The sequence below is a fragment of the Penaeus chinensis genome, chromosome 10 (genome assembly GCF_019202785.1).
Source record: "Penaeus chinensis breed Huanghai No. 1 chromosome 10, ASM1920278v2, whole genome shotgun sequence".
In the NCBI taxonomy this organism is placed as follows: Eukaryota; Metazoa; Arthropoda; class Malacostraca; order Decapoda; family Penaeidae; genus Penaeus; species Penaeus chinensis.
In genome coordinates this window covers 8,185,028-8,205,027 of record NC_061828.1, presented here as the reverse complement: position 1 = coordinate 8,205,027, position 20,000 = coordinate 8,185,028, and the positions used below count along the sequence as shown (strand labels likewise).

Below are 20,000 nucleotides of genomic sequence, written 5' to 3'. Positions count from 1 at the left end.
ATATATATGTGTGTGTGTGTGTGTGTGTGTGTGTGTGTGTGTGTGTGTGTGCGTGTGTGTGTGTGTCTGTGTGTGTGTGAGTTTGTGTACGTGTACCACTTGTCATAAAACAAAACCACACTTCCTATCTAAATTAAACCGGCATATAGTTAAATTGAAGTTCATGTCTAGATAAGTGTGATTTGTGTGTCGTCACGGGGTAGATTTACATGGTTATTAGTCATACTTGGCTATCTCTTTTGATTAATATCTAATACATTTGTGTTTTCTGTTCCTGTACTTCTGCAACGAAGGGGAATTTCACTCATAAGATTTCTTCGCAATACTTATGTGAAACACTTCTTAAATGGCTATCTTTCTAGATTTAACGATTCACTAATATTTAGAGTTGCTGTGATAACAAGACCCAAAAAGAAGACAAAATAGCTATACACATATCCTGTTAGAACACAGAAATGGAGCGTACTATTAAATGCGAGAAGAAAAGGCGGAGATGGACTTGATGATAACCTGCAGAAAAGCCAACTTGGAGGAAATGAGAATGAGACCGAGATGCTGTAGATGCGTATGGTAATGACACTCAGGTCATTTCCCTCTGTGAAAGAAGCCGTACATACACACACACACACACACACACACACACACACACACACACACACACACACACACACACACACATATATATATATATATATATATATATATACTTACATATATTTATATTTATATGTCTATGTATGTATATATATACATATATACATATATTGATATTTATATGTGTATGTATGTATGTATAAGTATATATATATATATACACACACACACACACACACACACACACACACACACACACACACACACACACATACACACAAACACACACACACACACACACACACACACACATATATGTATATATATATATATATATATATATATATATATGTATGTATATATATATACATATATATATACAAAAACATACATATATGCACACATACACATACATACACATGTGTGTGTGTGTGTGTATGTGTATATGTATATGTATATATGTATATATATGTATATATATGTGTTTGTGTGTGTGTGTGTATATATGTATATATATGTATATATATGTATATATATGTATATATATATATATATATATATATATATATATATATGTGGGTGTGTGTGAACGAGATAAACGAAAATACCACGATCACCATCAAGTAAGACCGGATAAGGAGCCGAACAAGGCACAGAAGAAGAGTAAAAATAAAGAGACAGAAAACGAGAGGGAATAAGAAGAAAAGATATCACGAAGACAACTTAAGAAGAGACATTGCATATTATAAGAGAAGGAGTTGCAATAAATCAAGGGAAGTAGAGTATGGAAATGCAAGAGAGGAAAATATAAATACAAAGACGGGAGGAGGTAAAAACGAAATACTGAGATAAAGTTGATTCTGAAGTGGATAAGATGAGAGAGAGGCTTAATGTAGAATTATAATTGACAATAGCATGCATAACTATCTATCTGTTTCTCTCTCTCTATCTATCTATCTATCTGTCTATGTATACCTGCACACATACATACATTTGCACGTCTCACGCGCACTTTGTTTTTGCAAATAAAAGTGTGTGTATGCGTATGTTTGTATACATACACTGACAGATTCATACGCACGTACATACATTAAATATAATACTTCAAGCATCAAGCAGACAGCAAATAACTGTATACGATATTAAGCGGAGTCTAATGAAAAACCGTGATAAACATGAAACGTATGATTGATAGAGTTTCTCAAGGATGATACATGGATGGACGAGATGAAGGAAAATGAAATACATATAAGAAATGTCTAGAACAAGTATATGAACGAAAGGCAAAGGAAGCGGTGTTGCCAAGGTGACAGGTAAATATTATCATCGAGCATAATGAAAATAATGTGAAAAGGACACAGCAAAATGGAAATAAAAGTAAGGAAGAACAAAACATAAGCACAAAGGGAAAAATGAATAAATAGAATTGTCAATAGATTTATTTTCACGAGAGGTCGATGAAGAATGACCTTTTCTTTGGCTGCATTGTGGGTAAACATGGCCATAGTTATCGTAGGGAAGACTCAGTATATGGAAGGTGTAGATGTATAGAGCTTAGCAGACAGGGAGCTATTGTGTCGTCGAAGTCGGGATAGATAGGGAAGGCGTAGATGGGCGTATGTGGTCGTCGAGGATAGGGACCGAAATAGGGTACAATCGAAATGGCCGAGAGGGTGCTGCGGGTACGAGCAAGGGCGGCTTGGCAGAGAGGGGGCGGGTAGGTGGGCGGGAGTGCGGGCGAGCGGTGGGAAGGGAAGAGTGAGGTGGGCGGCACCCTCACGACCAGCCCGCGCCCACCGCCACACGTACTTCCTGCCGCAGTGGAGCAGTTCAGTCTTCCCGCGGAGCCTGACGAGGGAACACGTACACGCCGGCCTCCTCGAGCCCTCAGCACTCGGTCCGCCCCTCTCGCTCGCCACCCACACGCCCCTGACACACCAAACGCCCGTACGCCCGTGGTGTGTTGGAGGGTAAGGTGACAATGTAATGTCAGAAATGGTTACTGAGATGATACTGGCAAAACTGATATGCTTTGGACACTGAAAACCAACACATAGCTATACTGATGCTTATCCCAAAAAGAGGGGGAGACTCTAAGGCCAAATAAAAACCCCGAAGTGTGAAAACAAAATATTAAAAAAAAAAAAAAAATTGTTTGCGCTACATCCACCCATCATCTATCGCAGGAAAGAGTAGATATTCCACCAAAAAAAAAAGAGAGTTTAATAACATAAAAGAGCCCAGAATATAACTTCCCAACTATCCTAAGGAACACACGTAAAAGGACCGACCTTAAGGACCCCCAACAGGTGAGTCATCCCTTAGTTCCTAGGCGAGTGTACGCACCAAATTCCCTACGCACCGCTCCCTCCCTCGCACACACACACACACACACACACACACGTACGCACACACACACACACACACACTCTCCTTCCCTTCTTCACTACACGAGTGAAATTGCGCCTCTCAAAACCCTCTTCTTTTCTCTCTTTCGTTTTTATTTGGCGATGTTATGTTTTGTGTATTTGTTTATTTCTGTAGCATGTCTCGTCTTTGTACCACTATTCGTGTGTACCAACCGGATGTTATTGACGTTATAACTATTTGTTCCCAGTTGAAATCACCGAGGTTGTTGATCAGAGGAGGGAGGAAGACGGGGAGGGGGAGGGGGAGGGGGAGGCGGAGGGCCGAAGAACGCGGCGTATACTCGAGTGGAGGAGAGAGAGAGAGAGAGAGCGAGAGAGCGAGAGAGCGAGCGAGCGAGAGAGCGAGGGCGCGTGAGAGAGAGAGAGAGAGAGGCAGAGAGGAAGGGGCGTCGTTGTGAGGAGATTGAATGGGAAATTGTAGCACACTTAATGATGGGAAAAGAGAACTCCTTTGGCGAGATTTCCAGGCGATTAAAGAACGAGAAATCGCTGTTTACATTGTCATTCGTGACATTTTCGGGAAGCCGTTGATGATGATGAATCGAGAGAGACGAATGAAGGGAGAAGGATTCGTGTAAATGATTTTTTTTTTTTTTTTTTTTGTATTATTGTTATTTTGTTTACTAATATTGCTTCAGTTTTTCACTCTCTGGATCATAATCATATATCTTTTCAAATTGCAAGCAGTCAATTTCGGAGTCAATTAATATATATATATATCTATATCAACCACATATCCTTTGGAATTTTTGTTTAAAAATTAAGTTCTTGAGGACTGAAAAACAATGGGAGAAAACTGTTTTCTTTTACGTTTTTTCGACAGAAAACAATTTTTGTTACTTTGATACACACGCAAGAAAAAAAAAAATAAATCATGGCAGTTTTATAAAAAATATACACACAAAAACAACGAGAAAACTTTTCGTTTTCGTTTTTCTTTTACACACGCTGCTCAGAAGAAAAGAAAAAAGGGTATTAAGAAAAACCACAATTTTCTTTTTAAAAATACTTTCTAGATAAATACCCCTTTGGACTAGCCACAAGTCTCCCAGGAATGACCTTTGTTTAATGAACATTAAAGGGGGAAAAAAGACGAAGAAGAAAAGGGGGGGGGGGGGAGGGGGGGGGGGAGGAGGGAAAGAGAGAGAGAGGAGAGAAAAAAGAGAGAGAGAGAGAGAAGAGAGAGAGAGAAGAGAGAGAGAGAGAGAGAGAGAGAAATGAGAGAGAGAGAGAGAGCCCGAGAAGAGAGAGACAGAAAACAAGCGAGACAGAGACACAGAGAGAGAAAGACAGAGAGACTCAGAGAGACAAAACAGATAGACGAGAGACAGAGAAGAGAGAGACAGAGAGACACACCCCAGAGAGAGAGAGAGAGGGGAGGAAGAGAGAGAGAGAGAGAGAGAGAGAGAGAAAAGAGGAGAGGAAGAAGACAGAGAGAAGAGAGAGAAACAGACCCACAACAGAAAAAGGGACACAGAGAAACCATAGAATGTAGAGGCGGGAAAGGGATGTGGTTCCTCATATACGCCAGTATTTAAGACGGGGGAGGGAAGGGGAAAAGGGGGGGAGAAAAGGGGAGAAGAGAAAGAAAGGGGGAAGGGAAGAGGGAAAAAAGGTAGAGAAAAAAGAGGGAAAGGGAAATCTAAACGAAGGAGAGGAAGAAAGAAGGAACCCGGGAGGAGTGTTTGGGTGTTGAAAAGGGAGAAGGGGAAGGTGAAAGGGGGAGGAGGAGAGGGGGAAGGGATAGGAGGGTGGGGGAAGGGGAAGAGGAAGGAAGGAGAAGGAAGGGAGGAGGAAGGGAGGAGGAAGGGAAGAAGAGAAAGGAGGGAGGGGAGGAAGGAAGGAGGGAGGGAGGGAAGAGGAGGGGGGGAGGTACTCAAGTAACGGGCCATACCCAGGTTACGAGCTGAAGAAGCCTTGGTTTGCCCCCTCCCCCTTCTTCCACTCCCCCCCCCCCCCATCCCCTACCTCTCCTCCCCCAAAACACGCCTTTCTCCCCCCCCCCGCCCCCTTTCTCCCTACCCCCCCTACCCTCATCTACTGCTATTTCTCAAGCACCGCATTTTGTCTCGGTGAGGGGGGGGGGGGGGTAGAGAGGGTAATAATTTTCTGAGAAAGAAATAGAAGGAGAACATGAGAGAAAAACGGAAGAGAAGAATAAAGAGGAACAATAAAGAAGGAACAGAAGAAAGTAAATAAGAGGAGGGAAAAGAGAGGGAGGAAGGGGGGGGGGAAAATTCTTGTGATTTCATTTTAAGAAAGTTATTAGTTACTGACGCAAAGGGAAAAAATATATACCATAGAGAGGGAAATAGAGAAAAATATATATATACAAAAATAAACAATCATGAAAATAATAAAACTGTAGTGATAATAATGCAATAAATCTATAAACGATATCGATAATGAAGATAATTTGCATAGTAATGATTATAACGAATAATCAAGATCAAAACACGACAACCCGGAAGTTCAATACAGAAACCCCAGGCAGGTATTAAATATGCAACAGAATAATCTAAAGTGATATTCTTGATTCAACACATTCTAGGTCTCTCTGCTCTCATCCACTCTTCATCTCTCTCTCTCTTCATCTCTCCTCTCTCACTCTCCTCTCTCCTCTCTCTCTCTCTCTCTCTGCACTCTCTCTCTCTCCTCTCCTCTCTCTCTTCCTCTCTCACTCCTCTCTCTCTCTCCTCTCGTTCATCTCTTCTCTCTCTCTCTCCTCTCTCACTCTCTCACTCTCTCTCTCTCCCTCTTCTCTCTCTCTCTCTCTCACACTTTCTCTTCCCCTATCTCTTTCTCTATCTCTGTCTGTGTGCCTGTCTCCTCCCTCCTTTCTTCTCTCCCTTCAGCCACTCCTCTCACCATAGCATCTCCTCCTCTCTCTCTCTCTGATCTCTCTCACTCTCTCTCTCTCTCCACAATCTCATCTTCATCTCTCCTCCTCTCTCTCTCTCTCGTCTCCTTCTTCCCATCTCCTCCCCGCTCTCTCTCTCCTCCCCTCTCACATTCTCTTCCTCGTCTCTCTCTCTCTCTCTCATCACCCTCACCTCTTCTCTCTCTCACTCTCCCTCTCCTTCTCCTCACTTCTCTCCTCTCACCTTCTCCCTCTCTCCTCCTCCTCACCTCCCTCTCTCCTCCCTCCCTCGACCTCCGCCACTCGTGTACTCTTCTCCACCTCATTCTCTTCCATCTCACTCTCTTCCTCCCTCTCCTCTCTCTCCCCTCTCACTCACTCCCGCTCTCATCTCCTCTCTCTCCTCTTCTCCTCTCCATCCATCCCACTCTCTCTCCTTCTCCTCTCCTCCCTCTCTCCTCTTCAATCCTCCCTCACCTCTCTCCTCCTCTCTCCATCACATCGGTCTCTCCTTCCATCTCATCCTCTCCTCTCTCTCCTTCTAACTCTCTCTTCCCTCTCTCCTCTCTCTCTCCTCTCTCTCGTTCTCCCTCTCATCGATCCTTCTCTCCTCTCTCCTACTCTCTCTCCTCTCTCTCTCCTCTCTTTACTTTCACTTCCCTCTTTCTTCTTTCTTTTTCTTCTTCTCCTCCCTTCTTTCTTCTACTCTTCTCCTTCTTTCTTCTCTCTCATCTTTCACCTTTTCTGCTCTTCTACTTCTCTCATCTCTAATCTTTCTTCTCTTCTATTCTTCTTTCTTTTCATCTTCCCCTTTTTCTTCTATTCTATCTACATTCTTCCTTTCCCCTTCTTTCTCTCTTTCTCTTCCTTCTCTCCTTCTACCTCCTTTGCTCTCATCTTTCTTCTCTCTCTTCTGTCTCCTTTCCTTTCTTCTTCTCATTCACTCCTTTTCACCATTCCCTATCTCTTCTCATCCTCTCCCCTCGCTCACTCTGCTTCCTTCCTTTCCTTCTCTTTCTCTTTTCTTTCCTTCCATTCTCTTTCTCTCCCTTCTTTTTTCTCCCTTTCTTTTCTCACTTCTTCTCTCCCCCCCACTCTCGCTCCTATCTTTTCTTCTCCTCTCTCTCCGCCTCCTCTTCTCTTTCCTTCTCTTCCTTCTTCCCCCTTGCTTTTCTTCCTTCCCCTTCATTCTCTCTTCTTCCTGTCTCTCTTCCTTTCCCCTTTCTTCTCTTCTTTCTTTCCTTCTCCCTATTCTTCTCTTTCTCTTCTCTCTCTTTCTTTCTTCCTTCTCTCTTTCTCTCCTCTCTTCTCCTCTCTTCTTTCTTTCTTTCTTCCTTTCTTTTTCTTTTTCCCTCTTTCGTTCCTCTTCTCCTCTTTCTTCTCTTCTCTCTTTCTTCGTTTTCTTCTTCACTTCTCCCCTTTCTTCTTCTCTTTCCCTCTTCTCTCCCTCCCTTTCCTTCCACTTTACCACTTTCTCCTTCCACTTCCCACTTTCCACTTCTTGTCCTCTTCCCCCACTCATTTCTCTCACACCTTCTCCTTTCGCACTCTACATTCCATCCACTTCACTACCTATTCTCACTCCCCTTCCACTCAACTTTCCACTTTTCCGAGTCCAACGTCCTCCTCCTATCGTTCTCCTCCCCCTTACTTTCATCGTTTCCCATCTTCTCTCCGTCTCCCTTTCCTTCTGCTTACTCTCCTTCATCTCGATTCTCTCTCTACGTCTTCTCTTTCTTCTCTCCCCTCCTTTCTCCTCCTCTCTTCTCACCTCCGTTCTTTTTCTTCTCTCCCTTTCTTTCTATTTCCCGGCTCTCTCAGTCTTCACATCCCTTTTGTCCTTTCCACATCCACTTCCTCCACTTCCCACTCCTCCTCATACTTACCCTCTCTCCCCTCAACACCACAACAGCCCTCACACAACACGCTCACTCACTTTCCTCTCTATTTCCACACTCACCACTCTAGTATCCACTTATCCACTCCACTCTTTCCCACCTCTTTTCCTACCCCAATCCTTCCAACTCCTGCCACTTTCCCCACTCTCTTCTCCACAATCCACGCCCACCCTTCCACCCACAACGCTTCTTCCCACCTCTTACTCTCCCTCACTCACTACTCTCAACCTCATTTCCGCTTCCAATTCTTTTCTCCTTCCTTTGTTTCCCTTTTTTTCCCCATCAACCTTTCCTTTCCACTCTCCAACCTCCTTCCGTTCCATTCTTCCTCATCCTTCCCTCTCCTTTTCCACATGCCTTTTTCCTTTTTTCCTTTTTACCATCCTTCCTTCCTTCCTTATTTCTTCCACCTCATCCTCCATCTCCCACCACTCCATCCCCTTCCCCCATCTTCTTCCCTACCCCAAACTAACTATTCCACTCTTCCACACTCCCACTTTTTCCACTCCACTCTCCACATTTCCCCTCCACTTTCCCTTTCCCTCCCACTTCTTTTTCCTCCACTCCCTCTCTCAACTCCCCATTTTCTTACTTCTCTCTTCTCTGTTCCACTTTCTCTACTTCTACCATATCCAACTTCCACTTCCTCCACTTTCTCTTCCATCCACCATCTTTTACCAACTTCAGCTACTAACTTTTCCACAACAACTCTTACTCCTCCCATACTCTATTTCCCTTTTCCACAACCCTTAACACCCTACACTTCTCCCCATTCCCTCTTCAACCTCTCAACACCCCCATCAATCTAATCTCCCCCACAACGCACTTCTACAACAAATCTATCTACCCCACTCATCTACCCACATTTCACGTCCAACCTCTCTCACCTCTCTCTCTCTTCTCTCCCCGCTCTCCCTCTCTCTCTCTCTCTCCTCATCCTCTCGTCTGCTCTCTCTCTCTCATTCTCTTTCTCTCCTCCCCTCCTCTCTCTCTCACTCCTCTCTCTTCTCTCTCTCTCTCGTTCCTCTCTCTCTCTCTCTCTCTCTCACCCGCCCCGTTTACCCCACCCCTTTTGCACGCGAACTCCCGACTCCCCCTTTTGCCCAAAAAAGAGGGCGTTGGGCAAAGGGGGGCGGGAAAAATTTGCTCCATCTTTGCGGGATGGAGGAAGAAGGAACCAGGACGGAGGATTGGCAGGCGTGCTTGAGGATCATAGCTGGTGATGCGTGTGGGTATTTCTGTGTGGTGTGGTTCGAGGATTTTCGGGGTGGTATTAAGCGTTGTTATAAGGTGGGTCGTGTTTAAGAGAGAGCGTTGAATGGTGGTGGTGGTGGTGAGGGGGGTGAGGGGGAGGGGTGAGTATGGTCTCGAGGTGGGTTTAAGTTCGATTGTTGTTGTTTTTTTCGTGGGTGTTAGAATTGCGTATGGTTTTGAGACGGGCGTGCTTGAGTCTCCTCGCTGTCTTGTTCTGTGTGCTTCTACTTCTCTTCCTCCTCTTCCTCCTCTTTCTCCGTCTACTTCGTGTTCTTTTTCTCTTTGTTATTCCCCTTCTTTTTCTTTTTCAGCTTCTTCTTCTTCTTCTTTATTTTCTCCTCCTCCTTCTTCATCCTCTTCATCTTCCTCCTCCTCCTCCTCTTTTTCTCTATCCTCTCCTTCTCCTTCTTCATCTTCTTCTTCCTCTTTTTTCCTCCTCTTTCTTTAGCATCGACGACCGACGAGTTTTAGTCCAGAATTTCCATGTTTGGCTTCTAAACGCACCGCACCCAAGCTACTGGTTGATCGAGGTACAGAGCGCTCGCCCGAGACCCCTCCTTTTTATGCCAAGAACGAATAGTTTGGGGGTTTATGTTTTATAACTGTTATTATTGGTTTTATTTTCCATTTTGTACTTGCTACTGTTTCTTCTGGCTTTTTTTTTTTTTTTTTTTTTTCAATAGTGATACGGTTTGAGATAGAAAATTTATGGTATCCCAAAACTGCAAATTGAATCTGTAGTATCATTAGCATCCTCCCCATCATCCTCGTCCTCATCATCATTATCATTATGATAATGATAATCCTCCTCCTCCCTTCCTTCATCCCTTTTCCTCCCCCTCCTCCATCCTCCCCCCCCTTTTTTTTCCCCCTCCTTCTTTCCCTTTTTCTTCTCTTTTACTTCTTCTTCTTTTCTCCTCCCTCCTCCTCCCCTCCTCCTCCTCCCCCCTCCCTTCCCCCCTCCTCCCCCTTTCCCCTCCCCCTTCCTCCTCCTCCTCCTCCTCCTCCTCCCCCCTCCTCCTCCTCCCCCCTCTCCTCTTGGCCGACTTGAAGCCACGGCTCGACAGGGCCCAGGCCCTGGTGAAAGGGGGGGGGTGCGGGAGGGGAAAGGGGGGGAAGGGGGAGGGGGAGATTAAGAGGAACGGGTTTCACTTCTCCCCTACAACACCGCTGACCTTCACCGCGGGTGACATCCCCCCCCCCCCCTCCCCACTCCCCCTCCTCCTCCCTTTTCCCTAAAATTTTTTCTCTCCTTCCCCGTTTGGGTTTTTTCCTTTTAACATCATCCACCCCCCCCAAACCATTCAAATCAACCACCCATCTTTCCCATCCATCAAAATCCATCCACCCAAATTCCATCCTATCCTTTCCATCCACCCATCCCATCCAACCACCATCCATCCATCCATCCACCCAAACCATCCATCCCATCCATCCATCCACCCCGTCTACGATCAAAAACGATCGATTTTAAAATATTTTTTTCCCAATATTGAATTTGCATGTATTTTTTCTGTTTCTAAAAAAAAAAAAAAAAAAAAAAATAATACATCCCTCAAAAAAAATGAACAAATTTTCAATGTTTTACATCAAAATATAAAACGTAAAACCATTACAATAAAGCTTCAAAGAAATGCCATATTTATTTTTATTCAAATTTACTTTTATTTCCCCTAACGTACCTTGGTTTCCCCCCCCCCCCCCCCCCCCCAACCCCCCCCCCGAATTTTCCTTGCCATGATAAAATTTCTCCCCCTTGTCGGCGACCAAAAAATTTTAAAAAAAATTTCTCCGTTTTTGCGGGCTTTTTGTCTGTTCTATTTTTCTCTTTTTTTTTCTTTTTCTTTTTTCTCTCCTCTCTTTCTTTTTCTCTTCTCTTTCTATCTCTCTCTCTCTCTCTCTCTCTCTCTCTCGCTCAACTCTCTCCTCACTCACTTGACCCATCTCTCCTCACCCCCTCTCTCTTCTCTCTCCTCTCTCTCTCACTTCTCTCTCTCTCACTCTCCTCTCCTCTTTCTCCCCCATCCACTCTCTCTCTTTTCCTCTTCCTCTCCTCCCCCTCTCCTTCCCTCCTCCTTCTTCGCCCCTCCCTCCCCCCCCTCATTTCCTCCCTCCCCCCAATCTTTCAAGTCATTCACCCCTTTTAAGCCGCACGCGAGACGGTTCCCCCCCAATAATGCTATGCACTGAAGTCACTGCTATATTCCTGCAATCCCAAATCATTCCCCTTTCTTACATAAAATTATATGGATCGCATACTGCAAGGGCCGCGAAGACTGGCCTGTTGTTATCTGAAAGGCGAGGCGGTCCTCTCCGCCCAGTAAAAAATGGCTTTCGGTCAGCGCTCGTTAAGTCAGGCTCGTTTTTTCATCATTGAAAATTCCCTTTTGGGCCCGGGTTAGGGTTGAGAAGAAAATAGAAAAACCTTCATCGAGGAAAATTACAAACGGTGTAAATTGGATTAAACACACACACACACCACTCGGCGCGCCGCGGGGGTGTATAGTTGTTAAGAGTGTGTTGGAAATATAAATATATATATATATATAAAAATATATGTATTAAAAAATATATAAAATACAATAATACATACTAAAAATATTTTAAAAAATAAAATAAATATAAAATTTAAAAAAAATTTTTAAAATTTAAAAAACACATACATACATACATACATATAAAAAAAATATAAAAAATTTTATATATATATATATTATATAAATATATATATTTATTTTATACATAATTATAATATATATTATATATATAAAATATATTATAAATTAAATGTATTATACAAATAAATCTGTAAAAAATATGTATGTATGTATATATAAAACAATATATATTGTAATATTATTTTATTTTAATATATATTTTATTTTTTTGTGTGTGTGTGGGGTTTTTGGTTGTGTGTGTGTGTGTGTGGGTTTTGTGTTTTGGGTGGGTTGTGTTTTTTTAAAAAAAAAAAATTAACACACATAAAACCCCTTTTATACCATACACCATACAAACACCCTTTATATCACCCTCTGTTCTTTTCTCATTCAACTCTCCCCCCCCCCCCCCCCCCCTCGCTCCCCTTTGCCCCGCCCAGCCCCCTCCTAACCGAAACAGAGCCCACGAACACCAAGATAAAACAGGAGAGGAAGCAACGAGCGAATCCGAGCAGGAGCAGAAGATCGCGCGAGGCCAAGACGAGGCTGCTGTTGCAAGTCGGTGCAGCTCGTCTCTTTGCAAATGTCACTTGACGCCGAGATGAAGATGGGGATGCTGCGCCGGGAAATCTTGTGAGAGGCTCTCCTGTGGCCCCGGGGTTCGGGTCGACGTCGTGGTCCTTTTGGGGTGCATTTTGGGGGACGTCCTCAAATTTTTTTTTGGTTTTCTATGTTTTTTAATTTCTTTTCTCTTTTTTGTTTTTCTTTTACCTCTTCTCCTTCCTCGTCTTCTTCTTCTGCTCTCTCTCTCTCCTCTCCCCTTTTCCCCCCTTTCCTTCCCCTCATTCTCTCCTCTCCCCCCCTCTCTCCCTTCTCTCTCTCTCCTCTCACTCTCTCTCCCCTCTCTCTCCCCTTTTCTCTCCTCTTTTCTCTCTCTCTCTTTTTTTCCCCTCTCCTCTCTTCCTCTCTCTCTCTCTTCCGTCCACGATCTTCTCCCTCACTACTCATTCTCCTTCCATTCGCTCCCAAGAAGGCAAGCAGAAGCAATAGCGAATAATAAGTGTATGAATAGAATAGTCTCCCCTGAGGTGTTTCGAGGTCATTGGGTACGCCGGGAACCAAAGCAGAGAATGAGAGAGAGAGAGAGGAGAGATAAGGAGAATGTGAAAGTAAATTGGAAAAAACATGCGATCTCCCGGGGAATGGGAGAGGGAAGGGAAAGAAGAGCGAGTTAGAGAAATATAAGAAACAAACAAAATTAGAAGAAAGAGGCAAACGGAACTATAAATATATGTATGCAGATGTAAACAAAACAAGTACATTAGAGAGAAAAAAACATACAGATAGAGAGACTGAAAGATAATAAAAGAATAAAAGAGAGAGAGGGGGGGGGGAGGAAAGAATAAACGAGAGAGAAAGGGAAGGAAAGAAAAAGAGAGGCGTAAGTGGGAAGAGGGACAGAGAGAGGGAAAGAGAAAAAGAGAGAGAAAGAGAGAGAAGGGGGGAAAAGAGAAAGGGGGAAGGAAAAATTGGAAAAAGGAAGGAAAGCGATAAAGAAAGGAAAAGATGGACAGAGAGAGAGAAGGGGGGAAACGATGGGGAGAGGGAGAGCGAGAGAAGAGAGAGAAAGATGGGGGGAGGCAAAGGGAGGGAGAGAAAGAAAGGAGAGGAAAAGAGGAGGGAGACAGAGAAAGAGGGAGAGGGAGAGAGAAAGAAGGAGAGAGAGAAAGAGGGAGAGGGAAGGACAAGGAGGGAGAGAGAGAAAGAGGGAGAGGGAAAGAGAAGGAGAAAGAGAGAGGGGTAAGGAGAAGGAGGGAGGGAGAGAAAGAGGGAGAGGGAAGGAGAAGGAGGGAGAAAGAGAAGAGGGAGAGGGAAGGAGAAGGAGAGAGAGAGAGAGAAAGAGGAGAGGAAGGAGAAGGAAAGGGGGAGAGAAGAGGAGAGGAAGGAAAGAAGGAGGGAGAAAAGAAAGGGGAGAGGGAGGAGAAGGAGAGAGGAGAGAAGGGGGAGAGGGAAAGAGAAGGAGAGAGGGAGAGATAGAGGGAGAGGGAAGGAGAAGGAGGGAGAGAGAAAGAGGGAAGGAGGAGGGCGAGGAGGCCAGCGAGAGCCGAGCGAGGCAGCGGAGGGCCGACCGGCGTCTACGGGGAAACGCGGCCGCCTCCCTCGACAGGTGCTTTGTCTGCCCAGATCTTCTCCATCCATCTTCGAACCCCCTTCTCCCCCCTCCCCCTTTCCCCCCCCCCCCCCCCCCCCCTTCTCCCCTCACCCCCCCCCCCCTCCTCCCCTTCTCTATTTAAACCAAACCCCTTCCCTTCCTCTTTTTTCCCTCCCCCGCTTATCTCTCTGCTATTCCTTATTCCCTCTTTTCCCCTCTGCCTCTTTTTATCTCCCCTTCTCTACATCTGCCGTTTTCTTCCTCTACCCCTCCTCTCCCCTTTTCCTTCCCCGGCCTCCTCTATCTCCCTTCTCCCTCCTCCCTTCCCCCTTCCCCCTTGCCTTCCTTCCTTTACCCCTCTTCTACTCCCCCCCCCCCGGCTAACCCCCACCCCCAAGTAACCCGCCCCCACTCCCCCCCCCCACACCCTAAGCCTCAATGCGTTATCTACAGCTTCTTGATTGAACGTATAAATCTTTGTGTGCGTAAATGAATGGAAAAGGTAAAAGTTAAGCAAGTATGTTTTAAACCGATATACCACATACATCAAAAACGCACGCCCTTACACACATTTTTTTTATGACTGTTTTTGTGTGTGTGTGTGTGCGTGTGTACAAAAGATACATGTACTACTCTGTTTGCGTGTATACATGCATATAAATGATTATTTATGAGTCGAACCTCCACGCACATTTTTTCCCTAAAGACCCGACCCCAACCAATACAAGACAGCAAACATTGCATAAAAGCCTGCTTGTTGCTTTCCCTCCTGCACCTTCAGTGATTCCCCTTTGCCCTTCCATATTGAGTACAATCTTGGTATCACTTTCCCCTCCTTGCGCTCTCCCTGGCAAGCATCCCTCCCTTCTGCGTCTCTCATCTCCTTAGCCCTAGTTTCATGTTATTTACACATCGACTCCCGGGGTGGGAATTTTCTCTTCTTATCTCTCTTTTCTGTTCTCTTCCTCTTTCCCATTTTTCTCTCTCCTCTCTCTGCTCTTGTTTTCCCCCCTCTCTATTTTTCCTTTCTTTTCCCCTCCTCTCTCTCTCCCCTCTCCTCCATCCTTTTCTCTCTCATCTCTCTCTTCCTCACTCTCTCTCTCTCTCTCTCTCCTCTCTCTCTCTCTCTTTCTCTTTAAAATCCATCAAATATAGGGGAAAAAATAACTTTAGTTTATTATGAATAAAAAAAAATATCAAAGGAAACGGGCCCATTATAAACTTTTCTCCCACTTTATTTCTGCCCCCCCTGCCCCCTCCACCTCCTTCCCCCTTTTCCCTTCCTCTTCTTCCCCCCCTCCTTTTAAAAAAGCCCCCCTCCCCCCACCACCCCCCCCCCAAAGCCCCCCCCCCCCTTCCCCAACCAACCCCCCCCCCCCCCCACCTTTACCCCCACATCCATAATGCTGTCAGTGCATACTCCTTTTTTCTCCCCCCTCGCCCCCCCCCTAAGTGATCCGAGTCCACACGTGGCTAGACAGATAGAGTGCGAGTGGCTGGTCGCTCCACATTCCCTCGTGAGGTGGAAGAAAAAGGTGCGGCCCTACCCCTGCAGTTCGAGAAATGGTGATTTAGGCCCCAATCAACGAACGGGTCCCGGAAAATGTTGCAAAAGGTTTTTCAAGATGAAAGGGCACGAAAAATGCGTTATTTATAAGGCCATTCATTCATCTATTTATTAGAAAAGATGCTTGCCGATGGACGCGCCCGGAAGGAATTTTTTCGGGAGGGAAAGGGGATGAAGGGAGGAAAAATAATTTCGATTCACCAGATTGTCTCTGGTTGTTATACTTTCGATGACCGGGAATCTTCGGTGAAATATGAACGTGCTCCGTAGACCCGGGTTAGTAGGGTACTTCAAGTGGAGTTTCGACCTTATGGCCAGGTGTGGGATGGCACGTTCTTCTTAGCGCTCATCTGGAATCGACCTTTGTCACGACCTCTTGGTACTCTGAAACCCCAATAGTACGAACTTTTCACCTCAAATGTTTCCTTTTCTTCTTCGTTTCCCTGGATTTAAACGCTCTAGAGCCTTTATTTCAAACCCTCGATTTAGTGGAGTTTTGGACCTACAAGGATCGTAAGTAATTAGCTCGAAACATTTGGAACCCCTTTTTAAAAGTTCGCTCTAACGCCGACCTCAGCCCGTCTTTGGTTCATCTTCAGTATGTTATATTTTCGGCTGCTCAGTGATCTAGGGTTTCCCATCTCCGCTCCTGGGAATAAAGTGACACTCATGCCCGAAATTTCCAGCAAATCCACCTGTCTTGCGGGGCCCATCGAAACAAAGATCCTTTTTTATGATCTCAAGGAGATGGAAATGCACAAACCCGCTTATCAGAAAGCTCAACCCACGCACACACGTACACACACGCGCGCACACACACACACACACACACAACACACACACACACACACACACCACACACATTTATCTAAATATATATAATAAAATTAAATATATATATAAGTTATACAGTAAAGTCAGCAAAAGTGAATGGAAATGTCCTGCCATCACTACTGCATAGTTTCTTGCGCACGATCGCTACCCCCCCCCCCCCCTCCTCCTCACTGCCGAAACCAAAAGGGAACCACACATAACCCTCTCGTGGCTCCTCCCCCCCCCCCTAACCCCCCCCCCCCCCGACCCTCTTTTTTTTTTTTTTTTTTTTTTTTTTTTTGCCCCCCCTTTTCCTTTTTTTTTTTTTTTTTTTTTTTTTTTTTTTTTTTTTCCCTTTTTTTTTTTTTTTTTTTTTTTTTTTCCCTTTTTTACCCCCCAACCCTTTTTTTTTTTTTTTTTTTTTTTTTCCCACTTACCCCCCCCCTTTTTTTTTTTTTTTCCCCCCTTTTTTTTTTTTTTTTTTTCTTTTTTTTTTTTTTTTTTTTTTTTTTTTTTTTTTAAACCCCCCCCTCTTTTTTTTCCCCCCTTCCCCATTTTTTTTTTTTTTTTTTCCTTTTTTCCCTTTTTTCCCCCCCCTCCCCCCTTTTAATTATTTTTTTATTTATTCCCTTCTCCTATATTTTTGGCTTGCAGTCCTTCTGAACCAAACAACCACTCCATTATTCCCCTGGGGGCACTTTCTTCCTAAAAAAAAAAAAAACCCCTTCTTCTTCCTTTTTCTTCTTTTTTTCTTCTTCTTTTTTCTTCCCTTTTTCTCCTTCTTCTCCTTCTCCCTTTTCCCTTTTCCTTCTCCTTTCCCTTCCCCCTTTTTTTTTCCTTTTCCTTTCTTTTTTCCTTTTCCTTTTTTTTCCCCCTCCTTTTTTCCCTTTTCTCTCCCTTTTCCTTCTCCTTCTCCTTTCTCCCTTTTCCCTTTCCTCCTCTCCTCCCCCCCCCCCCCCCTCCCCCCCCCTTCCCCTCCTCCTCCCCCCCCCCCCTCCCCCCCCCCCCTTCCCCTTTCCCCCCCCCCACCCCCCCCCCCCCCTCCCCCCTCCCCCCCCCTCCTCCTCCTCCCCCCCCCCCCCCTCCCCCCTCCTACCCCCCCCCCCCCCCCTCCCCCCTCCCCCTCCCCCTCCACCTCCCCCTCCACCCCCAGAACCCCCCTCCACCTCCACCTCCACCCCAAACCCCCACCTCCACCTCCACCTCCACCCCACATCCACCTCCACCTCCACCTCCCCCCCTCCCCTCCCCCCTCCCCCTCCACCCCCCCCTCCAAACCTCCACCCCCCACCTCCCCTCCCCCTCCTCCCCCCCCCCCCCCCCCCCCCGCCCCCCTTTTTTCCCGAGGCGCACGAAACAGCCTCACTGCCTTTTCCCTCACGAGTATTCACCTCGGCCTAGACAAGACGACCATTAACAGCCTCTTCCCCGGACCAGAATCATATTAAAAGTATATATACTCTTAAGAGTTCATGGAAGGAAAATATAAAGTAAGAATAAGGGTAATATGAATGTGTGTGTGTGTGGGGGGGGGGGGGGTTGTGTGTGTGTGTGTTTTGGTGTGGTGGTGTGGGTGTGGTGTGTGTGTGTGGTGGGGTGTGTGTATGTGTGTGTGTGTATATGTATATGTGTGCACGCGTATGCATGTGCGTGTCTGTATCTGTATATCCTCTTTTGTGAGATGTATACATTTTTTTTAATGACTGTGTAAACCTCAGTCCCCTTAGGTTTAAAAAAATGTAAAAATCTCATGAACCGCTCTCGCATTCCATCCAGCCCCCCCCCCCCCCCCCCCCCCAAGACACGTACCTCAGGCTAGGCAGTGTAACAGTTGGGATGCTGCGAAGAGGTTAGCAAGGAAGGAAGGAAGAGAGAGTAGGAGGAATAAGAGGAATAACGGCTGGAGGGAGAAGAGAGGGATGAAATAAGGACTGAAATGTAAAAAAAAAAAAAAAAAAAAAAAAAAAAAAAAAAGATTTAAAAAAAAAATATAGAAACATGGGTAAGGAGAAGAACGGTTATATATTCTGCAAATATGTGAGGAAAACATTCTTTAAAAGAAAAATACTAAGAAGAAAAGAAAATACGAGAGAGAAGAAAAGGAAAACGCGGTAAAGAAACGAAGAATAAGAAAAACTTCCGTGAATGACCTGAGTCGAACCTATTAGCCCGACCTAATATGGCATCGAGTAGACGCAAGCACCTGCGTTAACGGTGAAGGAACGTAGCGGAAAAGTGCTAGGCGAAGACGTAGCAAGTTGAGCGAAATGAACGCGGTGGGCGTGGCCTCAGAGACTGAAATGCGAGGATGGGCGGAGCTCGGAAAGCATATTACGTAGCTATATGTAGAATGTTGGGAAACAGTGAATATGATTACATGAAACGAGAAGAATGAAGGGGTTGCGTGCGTAAGGTCGAAAAGCAGTAAGGGATGGAAATAGAATATGACCTTAGGGGCAGCTCATGGACGAATGTGGGAGGAGCTTCAGAAAGGTCAGGGAAATACTGTATTTAAAAGACCGAAATACCAGTGAGAAAGCATTAATGGCAAAAAATTTGTATAGGTATAAGTTAAAAGCGCAACAGTAGCGTAATTGGTTAATGTTTTGAAAAAAAAAAGTCGTCGGAATTTGTCTTCTTTGGTATGTGCATTTTACAGAGCAGAGAATGTGCTTTTAAATCTAGTGAAATAGCACGCGAGGGGAAAGTCAAGCGAGATATCATGTTAGCAAAAATACCTTAAGATATTAATAAATACTTCGCGACCTAGGATTGCTTTGAACTAATTAAGGACACTTTAATGACGTCGTTTTTATTAGCATCAGTATACCATGAAGTGCAGCAATAAAGCTTCAATGAAGACAGGTTTAATCCTCAGAATATCATAGAAAACGTAAAGGGAATTCGAGCTTACACCTGCATGTCTTGTTTTTGCGCACGCTTGCCGCTCGCCATTTGTTTAATTGTGCGCCTTATTTCGTGTGTGAATTTAAGGTTATCGACCTAATGTTTTATACGAAATTCATATTTCAAGGGATGAAAACGATAGGGAAAACATGCAAATAACATCGGTGAGGAATATACGCCACGAAAGGATATCGAAATATCAGAGAAAATACGAGATAAATTGAAGCTGTGTCTCTTTTTTTAGCGACATCTATCGTCCGCGCTTGTCAACGGGTTCGCAGACTCAGGCCCGATCATGCATGCACGATCATGCTGCAAGACATTTTCCCGAGAGACAGACGTCATGATCAAGGCAACGAGAACTTCTTCCATGATTCACGATTTTTTTTTTTTTTTTTCCATTATGGTATCAAAGAAAATTAGATTTAAAAAGTCTATCATTTAATCTTCTTCCTTTATTGCGTTGCCTCGAATATATAACTTTTTTTTTTTTTATTATTCCCTCGCAATTATATCCATTTTTTGTTTTCATTTATATCAGGGAAATATACAATCACAGCAAAGTAGTATTCTCATTTTCCTTTCATATATTTCCCTTCGTAGTTTGAGCTCATTTAAAAAAATACGAATCATAGCCCTTGCATGTTAACTAATCTCCTTGCTTTCAGATGCCTTTCCCATGCATCTCTCGTCATGCAAATGAAATGAATATAATCAAAGCAAAACAGAACCAAACCCACAATCCTTTTAACCACAGACCGTGTTTAAGATCCATGAATGTGCATGACCTCATGGAAATTTGCATGATAAGCTAGGCCTAGAAGAGATTTTTCTGAAGACAGACTAGGGTAAGGTCAGTTACGATCAGC

The 20,000-nt window shown here is 44.5% G+C and overlaps 2 protein-coding genes across 2 annotated transcripts in view; one reads left to right on the top strand and one right to left on the bottom strand.

Annotated features, from left to right (window-relative positions):
• The window catches only part of LOC125030002 (rRNA methyltransferase 1, mitochondrial-like), a 335,483-nt gene that overhangs the window by 40,034 nt on the left and 275,449 nt on the right, over nt 1-20,000 (bottom strand). The window lies entirely within an intron of this gene.
• LOC125030001 (developmental regulatory protein wetA-like) overlaps nt 2,416-20,000 on the top strand; it is a gene marked incomplete at its 3' end in the record, with an annotated part of 272,480 nt that continues 254,895 nt past the window's right edge. The window contains 1 exon segment of the mRNA XM_047620210.1: nt 2,416-2,903.